This window comes from Stenella coeruleoalba, assembly GCF_951394435.1.
Source record: "Stenella coeruleoalba genome assembly, chromosome: 20".
Lineage (NCBI taxonomy): Eukaryota > Metazoa > Chordata > Mammalia > Artiodactyla > Delphinidae > Stenella > Stenella coeruleoalba.
The window spans coordinates 45,908,806-45,926,124 of record NC_137166.1 but is presented as its reverse complement, the minus strand read 5'-3'; the positions used below and the strand labels follow the sequence as shown (position 1 = coordinate 45,926,124).

General features: G+C 55.5%; 1 protein-coding gene across 2 annotated transcripts in view; it reads right to left on the bottom strand.

Moving 5' to 3' along the window:
* Window positions 1-17,319, bottom strand: part of PAK4 (p21 (RAC1) activated kinase 4) — a 46,582-nt gene that overhangs the window by 28,367 nt on the left and 896 nt on the right. The gene's annotated exons all lie outside the window — the stretch shown is intronic.

The window sequence follows — 17,319 nt, the reverse complement described above, 5'->3', positions numbered from 1 at the left end:
GGGCAGACAGGTCACCATCCTGTCCCAGGCATCAGCCAGCACAGGGCTGGACTCAGAGGAGGCACACAGTGAAAGAGTGAGGGACAATAATGACAATAATACTCTCAGCTAACACTTGTTAAGAGGTTTCTATGTGCTAGCTCTCTTTTGAGTGCTTTACATGGATAAAATAACCTTTATAACAATCTCATTTTACAAATGGGGAAATTGAGGCCGAGGGGGGCTGGAGGGGAGCCACAAGCCCAAGGTCACCCAGCTAGTAGGTGGCGGAGCTGGGTAGCAAACCCAGGCCTTCAGATCCAGAGCCTTTGATAGTCATCTCCACCCCACAGGGCTTCTCCATGAAAGGCTGGATGAGACTGGCTAACAGGGGAAGCAGAGGGGCAGAGGAGGCAGGGGAAGAGAAGAGACCCTCCCTGCACCCAGCCCCCAATCCATTCCCATGTGTGTGGGGGGGTCTCACCCTTCTCCAGGGAAGGCCCCTCCGTGGAAGTGACAGATCTGGGATGGTACCAGAACCCCCTTCACACCTTACAAGTGTCAGGGAAGGCCCCTTACAGGTCATGGGCTTACAGCTGAATCCCAATTGTCAACCTGGGAAGCTGGCAGTGCCCTCTCCGGACAGGGACTACCCACCTTCATCTGAGGCAGAGGTGTCACACCCGGCTGGAGCAGGGGGTGGCAAGCCGAGAGGAGCCCCAGAGCGCCCTCCTGCGGCTCCACCGGGGCAGGGATGCTTTCCTCTGGCTATGGGGAGAGGCTTCCATCTGACCCATGCTGGGGAGCATGCGACTTCACTTAGCCACCCTATTGAGAGCAAGCTGCAGCTGAGTGCTGGCGGTCTGGAGCCATTTACATACAGTGTTAAAACCTGCAGAACAATATGGGATACTATTTATGGAAGCAACAAGGAAGCACAGTGAGTACCTGCGGGAGGGGACCCAGGGGACTTTAACCACGGCAAGCGTTTTTTCTCTCTTAGCTGGGCAACAGGCCCAAGGGAGTCCATCAGGTGATTCTCTGATCTCTTGAGGGCAACTGTAATCTTTCATGATTCACAAACGAACAGGCAACAATTAAAAGGAAGAAAAGAGGGCTTCCCTGGTGGCGCAGTGGTTGAAAGTCCGCCTGCCGATGCAGGGGACGCGGGTTCGTGCCCCGGTCCGGGAAGATCCCACGTGCCGCGGAGCGGCTGGGCCTGTGAGCCATGGCTGCTGAGCCTGCGCGTCCGGAGCCTGTGCTCCGCAACGGGAGAGGCCACAACAGTGAGAGGCCCGAGTACAGCAAAAAAAAAAAAAAAAGGAAGAAAAGAGGGCTGAATTTATTTGATAAACCTGGAAAGAGCACACGAAGGAGGGGGCTTCTAGGGTGCTGGCAACGCTTGTCTTCTTGATCTGGTGGTCGTTAGAAGGGCGTGTGCTTTATGATTATTCACTAGACTGAACAGGGAGGTCTCACGCAGTTTTCTGTACACGTGTCATATTTTACACTCTGGTGCAGGAAACACCAGGGGTAGCAATTCTGACAGCTGGAAGCTTCCTCCATACCTGCAGGTGTCCGCAGACAGTCTCTTTCGCTCTCTGTCCATCTCTCTCTCTCTCTCACACTCACACACTCCCAAGGCTGTAACTGCTGCCGCGATCAGAGCAGTAGCCCCCCTTGGCCCCTTGCAGCTCTTGGGCTGTTTCCTGCAAAGGAGACAAAGGCCTGGAAGCAGCCAGACTCAGCCTCAGCCCCAACACCCAGGTCTCTGCACATGCCCAGCACTCTGGTGTCCTGCGTGGATCACACTCCCTGTGGAGCCTTTCTGGCCACGGGGAAGTATCTATCCACGGCGTCCCTACCCTGGGGTGCCACAGCCGGTCACCCAGAGTGGAAGGAGTTAGTTAAGATTTGGTAGGGTCCCCATGGTGGGGACAGCCCTAGGTGGCTCACCTGTGCCCTGCGCTGGAGACAGAGGACACCAGCGAGGCCAGCTACAGAGCCTTACGCGCGCACCACACTAGTGCAAGACAAGGCAGCGAGCAGGGTGCTGTGAACGCCTCCACGTTGCAGAGGAGGAAAGTGGGGCTCAGGGAGGGGAGGTGCTGGCCCAAGGCCACACAGCATGTATTAGGGCCAGGATTCCATGGCAGGTGTGACCCAGGCCAGAGTCCACTCACTTAACCACGTTCAGGCTCTTATTCGTCCCGTTCAAGGCTCTTATTCGGTCCCACACTCAACAATTCTTTATTATGCACTCAGTATGTGCCAGGCATTGTTTTAAGCACTGGGGATACAGCAGTGAGTAAGATAGTCCCTCCTTCCCCGAGATGATATCCTAGTGAGTGAGACGGAGTTAAGACAACACACAAGTAAACAAAAAAGTCCGTAACGAGTGGGAGAGGGGACAGTGGGGGGAGGGGTGTCTCTGAGGGGGCGGCATTTGGGCAAGAGCAGGGGAGTGAGGGAGCCACGTGCGGATCCAGGGAAGAGTTTTCAGGGTGGAAGGAACCACAACTGCAAAGGCCCGAGGACTGAAGCCTGCCTGGCACATTCCAGAATGCCGGAGGAGGCTGGCCAAGGAGGCTGGCGTGGCAGGAAGGGAGGAAGGGTGGAAGGGGAGAGTGGCCCGGCTGAGGTCAAAGAGAGTCTACACTAAATGCAGAAGAACAGCAGCTCCCGGCGCCCAGGCCTCTTGACCACAGCCCTCCAAGGGAGGTGTGGTCCCCCTACCAGCATCATGTTACGGAGGAGGAAGCCCGTGGGGGATGGGAAAGCTTCCCAGGGTGGCCCTGCTGGCCAAGGGCAGAACTGGGGCAGGAGTCCCTAAAGCTTAACCGCCAGGCCAGGCTGAAGGATGGGGGTGGGGCTGGGGGGTCAGGGACGGCTCTCAGCTGGGCGCCTCTGGTCCCAGCAAAGCAGGAGCCCAAAGCTGTGCACTTATGACAATGGTTCACTGGAAGCCAGGGGCTCACACACAGCCATTTGCTCCCAGGCCCCGGCCATTCTGCAAGTCAGGCCTTTGGCTTCCTCCCGCTCCGCTCTGCAGTAGCTGGGTACCAGCCTTACTAGGAGTGACTTAAGAACTTTTTTTTCAATCCACTCACTTAAAAAAAAAACTTAATTAAATTTATTTTAAAATAGTCACTCAGACACAAATGTTGGCCTGATGTTCCCACAGAGCACCGCCTATGAAATAAGGGAACCTGAATCCAGTAGCGCCTCTAGGCCTAAGGCCCAATATACAGGAAGTACAGGGGACAGAGGAACATGTGAAATGACACCACAAAGATGCATCAGTGAGATCCAGAGTGTGGAAACTTCCAGAGGAGAGAGGACCAGGGTTTTTGACGACCCAATAAGCAAGCACAGGAAAGAGCCGCCAGGGGAAACCCTATGGACTACAGAAGCCTTCAGGGGCCTATCAACCGAACGCAAAGCAGACCCTGTCTGGATGCCAAGTCAAACAAACACATGAAAAAGGATGATAAGACAGCTGGGGAAATGTGAGGATATTAAGGAAGTACTGGTTCTTTTTCTCCTGTGACAATGGTATTGTGTGTGTGTATGTGTGTGTCTGTGTGTTTTAAGGATTCCTTATCTCTCATAGGCAAAAAAAATCTGAGATACTTATGGCTGAAGTCTATGATGTTTGAGAAGTGCTTCAAAAGAATCAGGGAGGTGGGGATGGGGCACAGATGAAAAAGCCTGGTGGTGACTGATAACTGCTGAAGCTGGGGACGGGGACGTGGGGAGGGCAGCAGACCACTCTTCAGAGCATGTGTGGACACTTCCATTATACAAAGGTTTTAAATGTTTTGCAAAAGGAAATGTGACCTAGTCATAACAGTGAAGAATTATGGATCGCTCACCCCGTGAACCTTAATTACTAAATCCAAACACATATCCTGCCTCTAATAACTGTAACAGTAATCACGGCAACAGTAACCAGAATGACATAATGATGACAGCCCTGTGCTGAGTGTTACACACACGCTGACTCAATTCTCCCAGCTACCCTGGGAGGCAACAAGAATCCTTCTCCTCTGGCTCCAAATGGGAACCAGTGCAGAGATACCCAGGGCTCAGGGCCTGGCCTCAGGTCACAGAGGAAGCTCTGTTGGGGGTGGGTGAGGCTGGCAGGGGAGCTGCATGCCCAGCCCTTGCTGGGATGGGGTCGGGGAGAGGAGGCCAGGGAGCCCTTGGTGAGTGGGGACACACAGGGGCACTGGACTCTTGGTCCCCCTTGTTCCCATCAAACAATAACGGCTCCTGCAATGCAATATTCACATATTAGCACAAACCTTTCCTGAAATTAAACCAGGAGCCACCCCACGGGAGCCTGAAATGGTAACCAGCAACAGATGACAACACCACATCTGGGGCCCACGGGACTTGTTAGGCTCCACCCTCTGGATGGTCCTCCCTGCAAGGTTGCAGAGCCAGCCCCAGTACTCCCGGCCCCTGACCATCAGTGGGATGGGTGCCCTGCCTCCCACCCTCTCCCACACCAGGTGCCAGGAGGAGCAAGGGAGGCTGGAGTGTATGTGGCAGGGGGAGCCTGTGGAAGGAGGGAAGCCCTCCTTCCTGTTCTTGTCCTGGGCCTGTAGAAACCATCTCCCCTCTGTGGCTTCAGCAGGATCCTGGCTCTAAACAGGGAAGCTAAGGAAGCCTCTTCAGGGGAGGAGGGAAGCAGAAATTGAGGGAAAGAGGGAGAGAGATAGGAGGCAGAGACACAGGTAGAGAAAGACAGGAGCGGGGCGGGGACAGAGCGATAGCTGCTCAGACAGAGGTCTGGAGGGCCCAGGGATGGGAAGACAGGACAGCAACAGAGGCTGCACCACCAGGCACGGACGCCTTCTTTGGGCCTCAGTTCCCTTGACAGTAACATGGGAATAATAATCATATCTTCCTACAGTGTGCTTATGGAGGTGACATGACTTAATCACGCCATGTCAGAAACCCAGGAAAGTGCCCAAAGCCAGGAAATCGCAAAAGCTAATATATGTTTCCTATCATTCTGTAAGCCAGTGGCTCTCATCTCGGTTCAGAATTGCACTAGAGTAACCCAGGGAGCTTGAAAAAACCTCACAAAACCCAATGCTCAGGCCTCACAGCCAGAGATTCGGATTCAAATGGTCTGACCTTGGACCCCCGCATGGATGCCTGCACCAGGTAACCCTAATGTGTGGCCAGAGGTGAGCACGGGATTAGAGGTGGGGGGCCTGGACACACAGTCCCAGGCCTGCGTCCTCGAGGGGTGGTGTAAAGTGAGACAGACTGATGGGGGTGTAGGCCTTAGGGGCTGAAAGGGAAAGGGCGGGGCAGGGTGAGTGCCCAGGAGGCCCCCCTCTCTGCCTGCCCACCCTCCCCCACCATAGCCACCGGGAGTCTGGGGCCTGCTGAAGAATGCAAGGAATGAAGCCAGGCCTGGCACGGCCATCTCCAGGTCCCCGCCCCTTTCACAAACTCCCAAGAGCCCTCCCCTGGTCAGGTCACTGGCCAGATTGCCAACCACCGCCCCCGGGAAGGCCTCAGCAATCACTCAGTCCTCCGGGCCTGAAGCCCGCGCCCAGCCCTCTCCTCAGAGCGCCCATCCTGAACCCCTTCTCCTCTTGGGTCCTCCGCAACCCCAATGCTGGACCACAGGGCGCAGCCCAGGGGTGAAGCGCTTATCAGTGGTGGAGGGAGTGACACTGACAGCCAGCCTGTGGCTGGCAGAGCTTATCACCTGCTCTGGAGGCAGGAGTGGCCTGAGAAGGCTTCCCAGAGGTGGTGACCTTTAGGCCAGGACCCAAAGAATAAATGAGGTGAGAGCACTAAAAAAAGGCCAGTGAGGCTGAAGTGCAGCTGGCAAGGGAGGGGGGCAGGGCCTTGCTGACCAGAGGCGGGACTAGATCCCCCACCACCCCAGCAGTGGGAACCACAGAGGATTTTAAGCAGGGCAGGGACCCACTCTGACCTCACCGGCATCTGCTGCCCTCCACCCCGTTCTCTCCCAGGGACGGAGAACCGCAGCTGGCCTCCTGGGGGTGCCGGGGTATCCCCAGATCCTGCCATGGCTACGGGGTAAGGGCTGGACCCTGGCTCCTTCCCGCCACGCTGTAAGGAGACCCCAGCACTGCTGCTTCCTGCATCCCTGAGTCTGTTTCCCGATAATTAAACTGTAAGCTGATTAGTCAAGGAAAACCTTTAATTAGCCCTTGAAATCATTCAGGAAAATTACAACCTCCTCTCTGGCACCCTGCCTGCCCTCTGCCAGGGCCCAGGGGCGGTGCCAGGGAGAAAGCAGGGAATGGGGGAGGTGGGCTCCTGCCTCTGCTGTGAGAGCCTCACCCAGCAGAGCCAAGCCCAGTGAACAAGGCGCCTCGTGGGAGAGGAGGCCACAGGCTCCCCCTGCCACAGCACAAAGTGCCTTGGAATAAATCCAGCAAGCGGCGGGCAAGGCCCAGGCTGGAGAAGTGCGATACTTTGCTGAAAGACACCAGAGAAGACATACATAAACGGAGAGACGGACCACGTTCATGGACTGGGAGACTCAATGTCACGTCTGTGTGTGCGGCAAGATGCTTGTCTCATCTCTAAATGGAATCATGAAAAGTCAAACAGCCGAGACACTCGGGAAGAAGGACATGTGGAAGGGCTTGCTCTCCACACCAGCGAGACTTACTATCAACTACAGAAATTAGGACAGTGGGGTACTGACCCAGGAATAGGCAAACCAAGCATAAGAAAGGAAGAAAGTACCCAGAAACAGGCCCACTTATACAGAGAGATAATTTATGACACAGGTGGCAGGGGAGAAACGCTGGTTTGTAATAAATGGCACACGGATGACTGAGGATCCAGATGGACAATGTGAAACTGGGTGCCTATCTCACACCACACACACACACTCCAATTCTAGCACAAAGGAAAACTAAACGTGAAAAGCAGAACTATAAAACTATAAAGGAAATGGGTGATAACTGACTGCATTAAAATTAAAGGCTTCTGTTCATCAAAAGACACAATAAAAAAAGTGAATGGACTTCCCTGGCGGTCCAGTGGTTAAGAATCTGCCTTCCAATGCAGGGGACGTGGGTTCGACCCCTGGTCAGGGAACTAAGATCCCACACACCGCAGGACAACTAAGCCACAACTACTGAGCCCGTGGCCTCAACTAGAGAGCCCATGCGCCACAACTAGAGAGAAGCCTGAGTGCTGCAATGAAGAGCCCGTGTGCTGCAAGTAAGATCTGATGCAGCCAGATGAATAAATAAATAAATATTTTTTTTAAAAAAAGTGAAAAGACAGGCCATGGACTGAGAGAAGGCAGGAGTACCATCTAGGAAACACTTGTTCTTGACCAGAATCTAGAATTTAACTCACAGAAATTCAAAATAAAAATGCCGACAGGGAATTCCCTGGCGGTCTAGTGGTTAAAAAAAGTACAGACAGCCAGAGGAAACAGAGGCAAGTGACCCGAGTGGGCCATTCATAGGAGGGGCGCTCCAGATGTCTGAGGAGCACGTGCAAAGCTGCTCCAACACCCCGAGGAGATACCACCACATCAGGTTACTCACTACTGGTGCCACCCTCACCACCCTCATCTCTGAAATGGGTTGAATCCTTCCAGGAAGGACTGAGTAGAAACAGCGTGGGAGTTGTGTGCGGGCACTGGGCCTGGCACGTGCAAACCCGCGATTAGTTCTCCCTGTTAATCAGCCTCAGGAATGAGGACTCCCCAGGCCCAAGGTCTTTTCAGGCCTTCTCCTGCCTCTGACCTGGGAGGTCGGGGGTGTGGCTAGAAGGCTAAGAGTCCAAGAGATAGGCTCCATCTGGGTAGCAACTGCGTCTGTTTATCTACCACAGTGTCCCCGGAGGCCACAAAGGGCCAGGCGCTCCAGAGTATTTGTTGGAAAAAAGGGTAATAAACCAATCACATTCACATTTCTATGCCAGGCACTAGGATACGTATGTTAGGAGCAGAACTTTACACAAGCCACAGGACACGCAGAGGAACCTCAGTTCTAGAGGAAGAAGCTGAGACACAAAGAGGCCCGAGTGGCTGCCGAGATTCGAATCCAGAGCCGTGGGAGAATCCCAGTCTTCCTTCAGCTCCTGGAAGGCTCCCCGCGCTCTCCCGCCTGGAACCTCTGCACAGGCAGCTCCCTCAGCCTCGACAGTCACCCTCCTCCTCCCTGAGCTCATCCTTCAAGCAGCAATTCCTCCTTAGGAAAGCCTGCCCTGTAATTCTCACGTTGGGGGTGGGGCGGGCGGGTGGGGGAAGGACACCCCCCACATCATACACGCTGGCAATGACACTCTCCGCTTATTATGGCTTGTTCGTTCATTCGGCCCACCAGTGTTTACTGAGCGACTACTACAAGTCAAGCCCTGAGATACAACAAGGGACGCAAGAATCCCCCCCCCACCGCCTTGAAGCCTTGAAGCTAAGTCATTCGGGGCGGGGCGGGGGGGGGGGCGGGCCGAGAGGACACTAACCCACACGCCCACAGTCATAACTAAGGATCAGTAGTGACGGTGAGTGGACCAGGAGAACCAAGCAGGGGAAGGTGGGGAGAGAGAGTGACAGCACTACTGTAGACAGGAGTCAGGGAGATCTTCCTGGATGCAGGGATGCGAGGTACTGCAAACACAAGGGAGCAGCATGAACAGAGGGCCTGAGGCAGGACCAGCCTGGAATGTTCCAGGAATAGGGCGGCAGGAGAGGAGTGAAGGCGAGCAGGGAACCTGGGCCAGGATCTTGTGGGGCCTTGGAGGCGTTCCCAAAAGAGATGAAGCCACGGGAGGGCGCCCAGCAGGGCAGGGAACCCCTGGCTGGGCACGGGGACAAACTGTGGGGGCAGCGGGGGAGTGAGGAGGCGGCCACATGGCCCAGGCAGGAGTGGAGGGCGGCTGGAACGGCGGAGACAACGAGGAGTGGGAGGCGCTGGGGTCTAATCTGAGGCAGAACAGCCGGCTTTTTTTTTCAGTACGCGGGCCTCTCACTGCTGTGGCCTCTCCCATTGCAGAGCACAGGTTCCGGACGCGCAGGCCCAGCGGCCATGGCTCACGGGGCCAGCCGCGGCATGTGGGATCTTCCCGGACCGGGGCACGAACCCGCGTCCCCTGCATCGGCAGGCGGACTCTCAACCACTGCACCACCAGGGAAGCGCCAGCCGGCTTTCTTGACATCGTGGATGTGGAGGATGAGGACAAGAGGAGCCAGGATGACGCCAGATTCCCGGTCCCATGGAGAGGACGGATGGGGTGCCCGTGAACGAGGCAGGGTTGCTGGGAGGAGATGGGGCTTGGGAGTCTGGTCTATTTTACCTGTCTCCGCATCACTCTTTGGTCAAGGTCTGGGTCGCCTGCCAGACTGAGCCCAGCGAGGGAGCCTGCTGTGTTCACCTCCGGGTCCTGGCACCCGGGGCCCCAGCACAGGGCTTATCAAGGAGTAAGCATGGGACTCCCATAGGTGGGATGGGTAAGAGCTGGCCTGGATAGGAGCCCGGGGAGGAGAAAAGGACAAGAGGACTCATCTCAGCGATAAGAAGCACACATGTTACTTCTGTAGGAGAAGAGAATATAAAGTGTTCCAAGGTCAGTTACAAAGTCTGAGAGACCCAGTGCAGGGAGGACGAGCAGCGCTGCTGGGTGGGCGCGCAGTTACGGCCACTCTGGACAGCTGCGTGGCGGGCTCTGCTAAGGGGGTGAGACTCGACCCTCTGAGCTGAGCACCGCAGCCCGGATGTGATCCCTGGAGAAGTGCATGCACACAGGTCCCAGCAGATGTGTTGAAAGAGCACAGTCACCCCCGTGCAGCAGGGGCGGAGAAGTAAGTTATGATTAGCAGGCTGCCCAGCAACGAGGGCGAATGAACCACTCACACCCATAACCACATGGCTGTGCCTCACAGACCAAGGATGAGGGAGGGCAGACCCAGACGAGGATGTGCTGCAGGAGTCCCTTTATGTGAAGTCCCCAGGCAGGCGAGGTGGCAGGCTATAACTCAGGATGCACACCTAGTAAAACCTCTGGAAAAGCGGGGGCCTGGTGACCCCCAAGGTCAGGGAGGTGGCCTCTACTGGGGTTGTGGTCAAGAGGGCATGGGAGGCTCCTGGGGTGCTGTGTTCGCAGTCTTCGCCTAGGTGTGGTGAAAATGCTGCTCACCTTATAATTACCTGTTAAACTGACATGGGCACTGATGCACTTTTCTATAGGCATGTTACCCTTCACCACTGTGGAAGGTTTAAAGAGGTGGAATCAGCAAGGTACATAAATACACAAATAATCTGGGGCCAGATTTGGAGGAAGGGAGCTGGGGAAGTGGCTGCAGGCAGCAGAGGAGGGGTCCCTAGGGAGAAAGAAAGCGAGAGAAAGAGAGCGTGTACCTGCGCACAGGACTTGGGGGGTTGTCCTCACCTGGGGGACAGTAGGAGCCCAGCCCTCCCGCAATGCCCTACTTCCTCCCCATTCCCAGCACTCGCGTGCAGGGCTGGCAGGAGGGGCGGGGGAGGGGGAGGAGGCTCAGGCGGCTTCCCCATGTGTGGGAGTGGCTGAAAGCAGCCAGGGGAAGCAAGCCCGAAACTGCCACACAATGCCGCTTTATCAGAGTTTCCAGGGCCGGGCTAGAGCGCTGGAGTGGGAGCAGAGGGCCCAGGAGGGAGGCTCTCTATGTGGGGCCCCTGCCTGGCGTCCCCACCTGCCAAGGTGTGCCCTCCAGAGCTCCCCTGCAGCCGGCTGGGAAGGCAGGAGCCTTCTAATCCCTCCGCTCAGTTAGCGGGTGGCAGGGGGAGCCCGGGGCCAAACCCCAGCCCTGCTGGCTGACACCAGGCTGGTCTCCCAGGTTCTCCATTTCCTCCCCTTAAAAGTGGGATAATAAGAACATCTACATCTAGGACTTCGCTGGTGGTCCAGTGGGTAAGACTCTGGGCTTCTACTGCAGGGGGCCCGGGAACTAAGATCCCACATGCCGCTAACAAAAAACAACCACCACCAAAAAAACAAGAACGTCTACATCTTGGGGTTGCTAGGAGGACGTGACAAGTTCGTTCGCTCAAAGCACACAAAACAGTGCCTGCTAATACTAATAATATAGAGTAATACTGTGAGTACTAATACTGGCAGCTATCCGTCTTTGAACACTTACTATGCATTTTGTCTGATGAGTATGCATTTATATCCTCAAAACAACCCTGTAAAGGAGGTATCATTATCATCCCCATTTTATAGATGAGGACGCGGAGGCACAGAGGGGTGAACTGACTTGTCTGGGATCACACAGCTAAGAGTGGCGAAGTTGGCTCCAGAGTCTATGCCCTCAATCTCCACTGCACCCGACAGGTCAAGAGCTCCAGACTGGAGCGAGGCAGGCCTGGATTTGAGTCCCAAACCTGCCACTCACTCACTGTGGGGTTTCCAGCCTATGCCTCAGTTTCCTCTTTTTAGGGAAAGCAAAAATATCACAAATAGACAGGAAAGGAAGTCCAGAGGGCTTTCAACAAACACAAAGATGCTCCCTTTTACTCATATTAAAATCAGGGGACTTCCCTGGTGGTCCAGTGATTAAGACTCTGTGCTTCCCCGGCAGGGGGCATGGTCGGGGAACTGAGATCCCACATGGTACGGCCAAAATTAAAATAAAATAAATAACAAGAATAATTTTTAAAAATCAGAACCACAATAAGGACCACTTACTGTGGCACCTGCCTGACTGGCAGAGGTCAAAGTATCAGATAACACCCATCCACATGGCGAGAACGTGAGGAGACCACGGCGCCACCGGACACTGGGAGTGGGGTGCAAACAGGAGCGTGCTCTCAGGCAGGCTGGGACACTGCCAGCAGAGCTCCCGGGGCACGCATCTCAGACCCCCGAGCACCTCCAGAGGTGTGCCCACAGCTCACACGCGTGTGGGGGGACACCATGCCATGGAACCTCACACAGCCACAGAAAGCACGAGGAAGCCCCCTACATCCTGACACAGAACTTAAGAGTGAAAAATGCAAGGGGCAGGACAGAATACAAACATGGGAAGTCGGCTCCACGTGAGCAAAAACAAAAGCGGGGGAGAACACGTGCAGAACAAACACCCAAGAAAGAAAAGAAACCAGGAACAATGCTGTCTCTGGGAAGGGGCCGGAAGACAGAGACGGGGTGGGAAAGAGACCTTATCGCTGTATATACCCTTCTGCGCTGTGCGTGGTTTCTCAACTGCAAATAGGCAATACATGCAGACAGGGCAAAAACGGGCCTCTTAAAATTAAAATGCAGGAAAAGATTAATGAGGTTAATAACACCTCCTCCTCAGGGCTCCGGGCCGCGCCACGGCGGGATGCTCAAAGAGCACACATCTGGCGCCTGGCACTCAGGGACCTGGCGGCTAGCATGGTGTCACGAGGGGCTGGGAGCAGGCGAACAGGAGGCTGCAGCCCAGAAGGGCACACATACCACGAGCTTACTATGTACCAGGCAATGTGCTAAGCACTCGACAGCACGGTCTCCTCCAATCCCCCCGACAGCCCATTTAACAGGTGAGGAAGGTGAGGCCCGGGGGTGCTCTGGCTCTTCCAGTAGAGGGTCGGGCTGAGGGACGTGTGAGCGGAATGCGTGGCCCTGGCAGGGAAGGTGCCATTGGGCAGGACCAGAGGGCCCCGTGAGACAGGCTGCAGTGAGTGGTGGCTTCTGACACATCTGCTGTAGCTGGCTCCCCTGGGACCTGGGAAAGCTCCCCTTCTGACCCTCCCTGCCCACCTCCACCAGCGTTCCTGTGGGCCAAGGCTGCTGGCAGACAATAAGCCCCAGCCCCGGATGGGTGGCTGGGCCGGGAAGGGTCCCATTTCCCTGGCTGTGACTTGGAAGGAGGCTGCTTCCTGCTGGCAGCATCTGTGGCCGCCCGGCTTGGGTGATGGGAGAAACAGCTGCTGGGGACACCCCGACCGGCGTCTGGCCAGGAAGTCTGGCTCACTGTGAGCCAGCAGGACAAGGAGGGGTGAGGCAGTAGACACGAAAGGGAAGGGGGCTGTGGGAGGTCGTGAGGGAAGTAGGGACCCAGTGCCCAGAAACCACCCAGGCTGAACAGGCCCCCGAAGAGTTTCTATCTAAACAGGAGCCTGGAAGAACAGGAAGTACCTTGTCTTACCAAGACCACTTCCAAAACACTGCAGGGCACTGGAGCCTGAAGGCCTGGAGTTCAAGTCCTGCTTCTGCCACGTGCCTGCTGTGTGACCCTAGGCAGGTCACGTATCTCTCTGGGTCTCAATTCTCTCATCTCTAAAAAGGAGTTGATACCAGTACCTACCTCATAGGTTGCTGTGAAGATCAAATGAGTCCATACGGCTAAAGGACTCACAATCTTGGCCAGCACACGGGACCCTCCAACACCGCCACCCTCATGCTACCCACTCTCTTCTGCTTGGACTATCCCGGCAGCCTCCCCTCAGGTCTCCCGGCCCCCAGCCTCCCTGATCTGTTCCCCACATGGCAGCCTGAGCAATCTTTATAAAAGGCAAAGCAGATGTCGCTTAAAGGCCTCCGATGACTCCCATTACACACGGAATGAAGTCCACACTCCTCACCCCAGCCTGTCACCCCTGCTGGATCTGCCCCACCTCCCCACCTCCTCGACCTCACTGCCGGCTCTGCCACACTGGCTTCCTTGGTGGGAACTGAACATCCCAAGCTCCTCTGGACCTCAGGGCCTTTGCACTTTCCATACCAACTACCTGTTCTGTTCTTTCCAACTCTTCCCAGGCCTGGCTCCCTCTCATCAATCAGATGTCTCCTTCTCCAGAAAGCCCTTGTGCTGGCTCCCCAGGCTGGGTCAGATGCCTCCTCCGGATTCCTACAGTCCCTGTGCGTCCCCCATCACAGCCCTAACCATTCTGCTTGTGCATCCCTATCCCAGACCAACCACTGTGGGCTGTCACCGTCTGGGGACAGGTCTATCTCCTTCACTGTCCTGTAACCCATGAGGGCAGGGCTTGGACTGTGTTGGTCACCACTGGGACCAATGATCTGACACACACCAGTGTATCAAGGCTTTGCCCATCCCTTTCCGAGCTGCACCTCCTTCCTCTTTGCCTCCCTCCTGAGGAGGTTTAAGTCAGTACCGTTTCCCTTCCCAAATGTCAGCCCTGGGAGATGATCCCCAAGGAGAGTTGGGTCAAAGTTTCAGCCACTGTCCTGGATACCCTAGATGGCGAAGGTCAAAGCCCAGCCTGCCTTCTCCTCTGGGTGTGAGGGCTCAGCAGGTGTCAGGGCCCAGCTAAGCCAATCACATGAACCATGCCCCTGTTTCCAGCCTGGGGTGAGGGGGGCAGGCAGGTGGCATGAAACCTACCACCTCATGGCTGAGTAAATCGTTTCAGCAAGGGCCGCAGACTTGCCCAAAGCAGACACGGAGGCAAGGGAACCCTCAAGCACTGCTGGGAAGCACATTGGTACAAATGCTTAGGGAAGCAATTTGGAAGGTCCAGCATTTCCACTGTGAGACATATACCTGAGAGAGACTCTGGCCGTGGTACACAAGGAAACATGTCTAGAATGTTCATTGAAGTGTTGTTTGTTACAGTCCCAGTGGGAACCACCTAAATGGCCACCGAAAGGTGAATGGGTAACTCCTGTGTGTCACTAATACAAAAAGAAAACGCAGAAAGGGAAAACGAATGACCTGCTCTAGACCGACACACGTCCACATGGAGAAAAAGTCAAACTAACGCAGAGCAGAAGAAGCAGGCTGTTTACTGTGGTACGCTTTATATGATCTGTAAAACTGTAAAACACTGGGCAACCCTGGCTGGCCATCAGAACCACGTGCCGATGCTGGCCCCACGCCAGACCAAGGGACTCCAAGCCAGAATTTCTAGGGTGGGCCTGGGCAGCAGTATTTTTGAAAGCTCTCCAGGTGACTGCAGTATGTAGCCAGGGTTGAGAGCTATTACTCTATTGTTTGTGAATCCATCCGAGGGCAGGAACAGTAGGCAAACCTTCAGAGGAAGGCTGGACACCAAATCCAGCCCAGCGGCTACCACTGGGAGGGAGGACAGACAGGGAGGGCGGGGCAGAGAAGAGGGGCCTTTAACTGTATCCACTGTGTGCTCTGTCCCAGGCTGGACACTGGAAGCGTGGGTGTTTTGCTACATTGAGAGCTCTACTTTTTTCCCTAGTCTAAAAATGTATCACAGGAACAAAACTGGCAAATAAGAAATCACTTGCTCAAGGTCCCATGGCTGGTAAGTGATGGGGCAGGAGGCCGAATGTCTAGTGCCAAAGCCCTATAATTCCCCCATTATCTGTGCTAAGCCCTGAGATGCTGAGCGAGTTGCCGCCGTGAGGGACCGAGGCTGGCTGGCCTCATAGGGCTGCCTGGCCCTGTACCCACCCAGTGACCCTGCCAGAGCCAGGTGGGGGAGGGGCAGCTCCCAGAGTAAGCCAGGAGGCAGGTGGAGAGAGGCCCGGCCACCACCTCTGAGGCCCTCCTCAGGTAGCGGTAGCAGCAGCGGCCTCAAGACCAGAGCTTACACAGCACCTACTGTGTGCTAGGCCTCGGGCCAAGCGCTTTATGCTCTGCATCCTCACAGCAGTTCTATGAAGTAGTCATTATTGTTGTGCCCATTTTGCAGAGGAGGAAACTGAGGCCCAGAAAAGTTAAGCGACTTGCCCACGGTCACACAGCCTGTGAGTGATGAATGTGAGCCAGGCATCCTTGCACCAGCGTCCTTTCTCTGAACCACTCCCCAGTACTGCCTCGGAGCTCCACACACACAGGGCAGCTACTCATCTGCCCCTGCTCCACTGCCCACCCTCCTCCAAGGCCAGGAACCCTAGGGGTCTCACACAGGCTACATGCTGCCGACAAGCCCCCAACTCTGCATCCCTGACCTCCACTCACGCCTTTTCTTCTGCCTGGCGCACCCTTTCCCATTCCTCCTACTCATCCTTCAGAGATTACCCAGGGGACTTTCCAAGGGACAGAGTACCAGGCCCAGGGTCTGGGCACTCTCCTGGTCCTCTGACCATGTCCTCGCAGGCCACGTCACTGCTGGTAGAGATGTAGCCATGTATCACTGGCTAGGGGTCTGGTTCCAGTCCGCTCCCACCAAGGGACACTGAGGGCCCTCAGGGGCCAGGGGCCCGTGTGTCTTGTCCGCTGCTGCAGACTCAGCACCCAGCACCACGCCCGACATTCAACCACCACCAACCCAGCACCCTCCATGGACCAGGCAGTGATTCAAGTGGGGATTCAGGGAAAGAACAACATGGAGAAATTCCTGCCCGTGAGGGGCCCACATTCTAGTGGGAGGCAGACAAGAAACTGCGTGTTGATAAATAAGTTAAAGACCGAGTGAAGGGCTGGGAGAGAACAATAGTGAGATAAAGAGTGTGTGTGGAGGGCGGTTGGGAGTTCCCTGGTGGCCTAGTGGTTAGGATTCAGTGCTTTCACTGCAGAGGTCTGGGTTCGATCCCTGGTCCGGGAACCATCCCACATGCCACACAGCACGGCCAAAATACCACAAAACAGTGTCTGGGGGCAGGGTGGTCCTGGTCAGGCTGTGAGTGAGTGGCTCGTGAGTGAGAGGGTGCAAAGTGGGGAAGGGATTCCAAGCAGAGGAAACACGAAGGTCAAAGACCTGGAGGCAGGCATAAGCCTACAGAGTTGAAGAACAGCAAACAGGCCAGTGTGGTTGGACCTCGGGGAGGGACGCGAGAGAGCAGGAGGAAAAGAGGTGGCAGTGACTGAAGATCGTGAGGAGAGGTTGGGGTTTTAAGGACAAAGAACACCCAACTTTGTACAGGGTACCACCCAACAACACCCTCCCCAGACAGGAGCCTGCCAGACTCACTTGGACTCCGGGCCACCCACAAACACCCCATCCCATCGGCCCAGGGGACCCTCTCCTCCCAGATCACACCCTTCCACCGAGGCCAAACAGACAATCTGTTCCTGCCCAGGGAGCAGCCCAGCCTTGCCCAGCCCCAGCTTCCACGAACAGACCTCTGGCAATCTACAGTGTGGCGACCAGGGGCAGGAGCTCTGGAATCATTCAGATCCAGCCTGGAATCTGCCTCCATCACTTACCAGAAGCTCTTTGAGCCTCACTTTTTGTGGCTGTAAAGTGGGTGTATCTAGATTGTAGTACAATAAGACCAGGCGCTGAGCACAGTGTCAGCCCTCATTAAGTATTAACTAACATTATGAGTATTTGAGAGGCAGCAGAGCATAGAACTCTGGGCCCAGAACTCCAGAGTTCCAATCTCAGCTGCAAAACGTACTCATGAGGTGGCCCTGGGCAAATCACTTGGCCTCTTAATAATGGCACCAAGCCCATAAGGTTGTGGTCAGGATTA